Consider the following 5,287-nt stretch of genomic DNA (forward strand, 5'->3'; position numbering starts at 1 on the left):
TTTCATGACAACACCTTATGCGGAGGAATGTGATCCCAAAATGATTCACCTTCATAAATAATTGCAAGACCATGGGCAAGCTATTGCCGAATTGACCACAACCATGATTCAAATCACTAAGGCTCAACTTCATCAAACTCAAGCTCCTAAGAAAATTCATGCTATGGAGGGGGTAAATATTTTAGCCAACAAGAAGCGGATTAAATATCCCCAAATTCAACCCTAGGTGGAGACCTATGCACAAGATGATGGTGGTTATGATCAAGATGACTCCTATCATGAGCAAGAAGAAGAGGTACAATTTGTGAACAATTACTAAGGGCAATAGAGAAATTTTCAAGGCTCCAATCAAAATCAATGGCATTCTCAAAACAACCAAGGAAATTGGGGTTCTAACAAGCAAGGGAATTGGCATAACAACAACAAAAATAACAACAACAACAACAACAACAACAACTAAGGGAATTGGGGAGGTAACAACCAAGGAAATTGAGGAAACAATAATAATCATGCAAATCGGAGACCAACAACCAAGAAACCCATCTCCCTATCCTTCCCATGGTTCAAGTTCTTCAAGAAATAAAATGGGTTGTATTGAGAACATGTTCAAACAAAATGATGGAAAAGAATGCGGATTCGGATGCCCAACTTGCCTCACATACCACATCAATCCGGAATCTTGAAGTTCAAATGGGGAAAATCTCGCAAGCTCTTAACACTAGTCCTAAGGGTACATTACCAAGTGATATGGTGGTGAACCCAAAGGGTGGTAACAATATGGGGCATGCCATGGTGGTCATCACAAGAAGTGGAGGAGGCGGGAATGCACCCTCCTCCAATGAAAAGCAACTGGTAGATGATGACCAAATGTTCCAAGAGGATAAAGTCCCACAAAATATTGTTCAAGTGCATGATGAAGTTCGGATTGATATTGATGATAATGTAGAAAAGACCCGAGAGCAAGTGAACCCGTCTAGGGAACACATCATTGACATGCCAGATCTAGTGGTGCAAAAGGTTAAGGCACCCTTGACAAAGCCTCCACCTCCTTACCCTCAAAGGCTCGCTAAGAAAAATGGTGAGAATCAATTCAAGAAGTTTATTCAAATGATAAAAGGTCTCTCTATTAATGTACCATTGGTGGAAGCTTGGAAAAAATGCCCGTTATGCCAAGTTTATGAAAGATCTTGTGACTAAGAAGAGGTCGATGAACTTTGAAATGATCAAGGTCGCTCATCAGGTGAGTGCGATGGTTCATTTATGGCTCCCTAGTTAGAGGATCATGGCGCTTTCATATTTTCTTGTACTATTGGAAGTGCTGATTTTGCTAAATATATTTGTGATCTTGGAGCGAGTATCAATTTGATGCCCTATTCGTGATGTTGCATATATGGTGGGTGAGAAGGTGTTACTCAGAGTTTCACCCATGAAGGGTGTGATGATGTTTGGAAAAAAGGGCAAGTTGAGCCCTCGGTATATTGGTCTTTTTGAGGTGCTTGAGAGGATTGGAGAGGTTGCCTACAAGCTTGCATTGCGACCTAGTCTATTGGGTGTTCACCCAGTATTTCATGGATCTATGCTCAGAAAGTATTATGGTGATCCGTCACATATTTTGGATTTCAGCACGGTTCAGTTAGATAGGGATTTTACTTATGATCTAGAGCCGGTGGCCATTTTGGATTGGCAGGTCTGAAAGTTGAGATCAAAGAATATAGCTTTAGTGAAGCTCCAGTGGAGAGGCCATCAAGTCGAGGAGGCTACTTGGGTGACCGGGCGGGAGATGCGGAGCAGATATCCACACCTATTTGAGACTCCATGTACGATTCTAGACCCATTCGAGGATGAACATTTGTTTAATAGGGAGAGAATGTAATGACCCGACCGGTCGTTTTGTGTATTATAGTCTCGCTCCCCTATTTATCGCTTCTTCTATGTTTATTTGTGGTTATGATACTTTCTGGGGTGATTGGATTGGTTTTGGAGAATTTTCGGAGTGAATTAGGACACTTAGTTCCAAGGTTGGAAGCTTGAGTTGTTAGAGTTGATCGGAGTTTGACTTTTGTATACATGACTCTAGAATGGAGTTTTGATGGCTTTGATAGCTTCGTATGGTGATTTTGGACTTAGAATTATGTCCGGATATTGATTTGGAGGTCCGTAGGTCATTTTGGCTTGAATTAGCAAAAGTTGGAAAGTTGAAGGTTTGGAAGATTAAGAGGTTTGATCGAGAGTCTACTTTGTTGATATCGGGTTTAAATTTTGGTTCTGGGAGTTAGAATAGGTCCGTTGTGGCATTTATAACTTGTGTGCAAAATTTGAGGTCAATTGGAGTTGGTTTGATATGTTTCGGCATTAGTTTTAGAAGTTGGAAGTTCATTAATTCATTAGGCTTGAATTGGGGTTCGATTTGTGGTTTTGATATTGTTTGATATGATTTGAGGCTTCGACTAAGTTCGTATCATATTTTAGGACTTGTTGGTATGTTTATATAGGGTCCTAGGGGCCTCGGGTGTGATTCAAATTGAAATCAGATTGAGATTTGGACTTAGAGCATTGTTGTTGGCTTCAGCTCTAATGTAACTGCACCTACGAGGTTTTGGGCCGCAGGTGTGGAACCGCAGAAGCGGCCATTTGTGCGCAGGTGCGAGGAGTTGGGGAGTCTACCTGGGAGCGCAGGTGTGAAAGGATTTCCGCATCTGCGAGTCCACAGAAGCGGACATGGGGTCGCAGAAGCGGGCTAGCCTAGACTTGTGGAGAAGCACAGATGCGAAAAATTTCTGCATCTGCGAGCCCGCAGAAGCGGAGGTTTGAGCGCAGAAGCGGAGCCCGATCGGATGATGTCTTTCCACATATGTGGTGGATGGACTGCGAAAGCGGTCCCGCATATGTGATAAGGGGGACCGTAGGTGCTCTAGGTCGGGAGCTTAAGTGGTTTCCGCATAAGCGGACCTTGACCGCAAAAGTAGTGTCGCAGATGCAGTTGTATTGACCGCAGGTGCAGTTTTATTGGGCATAAGATACATGTTAAAGGGTTTGGCATTTTTCTCATTTTTGGACTTGTGGAGCTCGGCTATGGGCCATGTTTGAGAGGGTTTTCACTATAATTGAAGAAGTAAGTGAAGATTCATCCCTTTTATTGATAAATATTGATTACCCATTGATTATTATACCTAGATTATGTGTGTTTGAGGTAAAATTTGGGGAATTTGGACTATGTATTGGAGAGTGAGATTTGGGGATTTGAGGGTCGATTTGTGGTTGGAATTCGATGATGTTAGTATCGTTGGACTCGTTATTGAATGGGTGTTCGGATTTTATGAATTTTGTCGAGTTCCGAAGTATGGGCCCGGGGTTGACTTTTTGATTTTAATTAAAGACCTTAGCTTTATCTTTGGGAATAATTCCTATAGCTATTATTGATGGAATTAAGTAGATTTGGCTAGATTCGAGTCGCTCGGAGGCCGATTCTCATGGAAAGGGTTTGTTGGAGCAGTGAGTTACGTGCTTTGAGGTAAGTAACGTTTCTAAACTTGGAATTGAGGGTACTTATCCTAGAAAAACGTGTTATTTGTGTTGTGTTGGAGTGACGCACATTCTAGGTGACGAGCGTGTAGGCGTGCACCGTGGTAATCATGATCCAGTTGATTCTTTTGTACTGTGTTGTTATCAAGTCTTGTCCTAGCTGTTACACCCCATGCTTTTATACGTAAAAGTACGTCGTAAGTCGGTTGATGTAAGCTCAAAAGGAATGAAATCCCTCTACAAGGCTAAGGAACGTTTATCGAAGTCTTAAGTAAGTTAAGTTGAATGAGACTTGGAAAAACAAATGAGATAATGGATACATTAAATTGGGTTGCTTGCTTACTGGGATACTTGCTTGAGCTACTTGCTTACCCTTCCTACTAGCTTGAGCTACTTAACACATGTGGTGATTATTAAACGAGGGAAAGATACGTGTCTAAGTGAATAAGGGCAGCATGTGACACCTATTAATTAACCAAGCAGGTGACAAGTAGGAGTGTCACCTACTTGCTAAAAGGGAAGGCCCAAATTAGTCCACCTAAATGGACATGTGTAGGTAAGCCAAGAGGGCACTTTTAAGGGCTGAATCAAGACACATATCCTCATAATATCCAAGTATTAGAAACATAAAGAGAGCCACGAAATACTCTCCCAAATTGACCAACTCCAAACCCTCAAGAAGTTGTCCATAATCTTCTTCTTCTTTCAATTCAAGTTAAAGGGTAATCTCCAATCTTGAAGGATTTGAAGTGAAGCAATTTAATGGTCATCAAGGGAAATATACTACCAATTTCACATCCCTACAAGATCTGATCTAGGTAAGAAAATCCTCCCTCCTTCATATATTTGATTTTATTTAAGTTCTAACTAGGTTGCTTGGTGAAGGACTTGTGAAGTAGGGGCTGGAAATTGAGTTGAAGTTGTTGTGGTGTTATGGACTGTTTGGAATAGTTTCATATTATTATATGGCTGTCACAAGAGAGTATTGTCTTGGACCAGTTGCGTTTAATCTTATTGGTTCCTTAACTAAGTTGTGGGAGTAAGAATCGATGAAGTAATAATCTGAAAATAAATTTTGAGTTGCTGTAATTTGTGGACTGTTATGAGTTCGTTTTTTTGTTGTGTTGTGGCTTAAAGATCAGTATGTGTAACCTGAATATATTGTGGTTGTCATTATTGAAGTGTATTCAAGTTCTAGCTAAGTTATAGGGATGGAAAAGTGCAAAGTAGCACTTGGTTGTTGTGTGAGATTGTGTGGACTATTTTGGTGATGTATTTCGATGGATATAAGGTTGGATATTGATGTAATATGTTTGTTGATATTTTGGAAATGTTGGTCTTGTTGTTTTATTTGAGGAAAGGAAAAGAATAAGGGGAGGTTTTGTCCAAATACTCGTAGACAAGCTAGTCGCTCATTTGTGTTGAATTCTAGCTTCCGTAAGTTTAACAATGCACCATTATCATTTGTTGTAGATTGAAGTACTAACGGGTTGAACCAACGCCGTGAGGTTAAGTAAACGACAAAGGTATGTTAAGGCTAATCCTTCCTTCTTTTGGCATGATCCAATTAACGATACGTAAACATAAAATTATTCCGTAAATGGTTCTATTCTTAATAGTTAAGGATGCCTACGTTATTCATTCCTATGAAATATAATCCAAAGCATGTCTAGATATGTTCTTAAGACTCTATTGAGGCATACGATAAAGATGTTAATGTTCATAATGTAATGTTATATGCATATTAATTTACCACTGAGCTACG

General features: G+C 40.3%; 1 long non-coding RNA gene across 1 annotated transcript; it reads left to right on the plus strand.

Moving 5' to 3' along the window:
* The first annotated feature begins 4,194 nt into the window (after positions 1-4,194).
* Positions 4,195-5,049, plus strand: LOC117279026 (uncharacterized). The gene is made up of 2 exons (XR_004509419.2): positions 4,195-4,340; positions 4,996-5,049. It is a non-coding gene; the product is annotated as an uncharacterized lncRNA (long non-coding RNA).
* The last annotated feature ends 238 nt before the right edge of the window (positions 5,050-5,287 follow it).

This window comes from Nicotiana tomentosiformis, chromosome 8 (genome assembly GCF_000390325.3).
Source record: "Nicotiana tomentosiformis chromosome 8, ASM39032v3, whole genome shotgun sequence".
In the NCBI taxonomy this organism is placed as follows: Eukaryota; Viridiplantae; Streptophyta; class Magnoliopsida; order Solanales; family Solanaceae; genus Nicotiana; species Nicotiana tomentosiformis.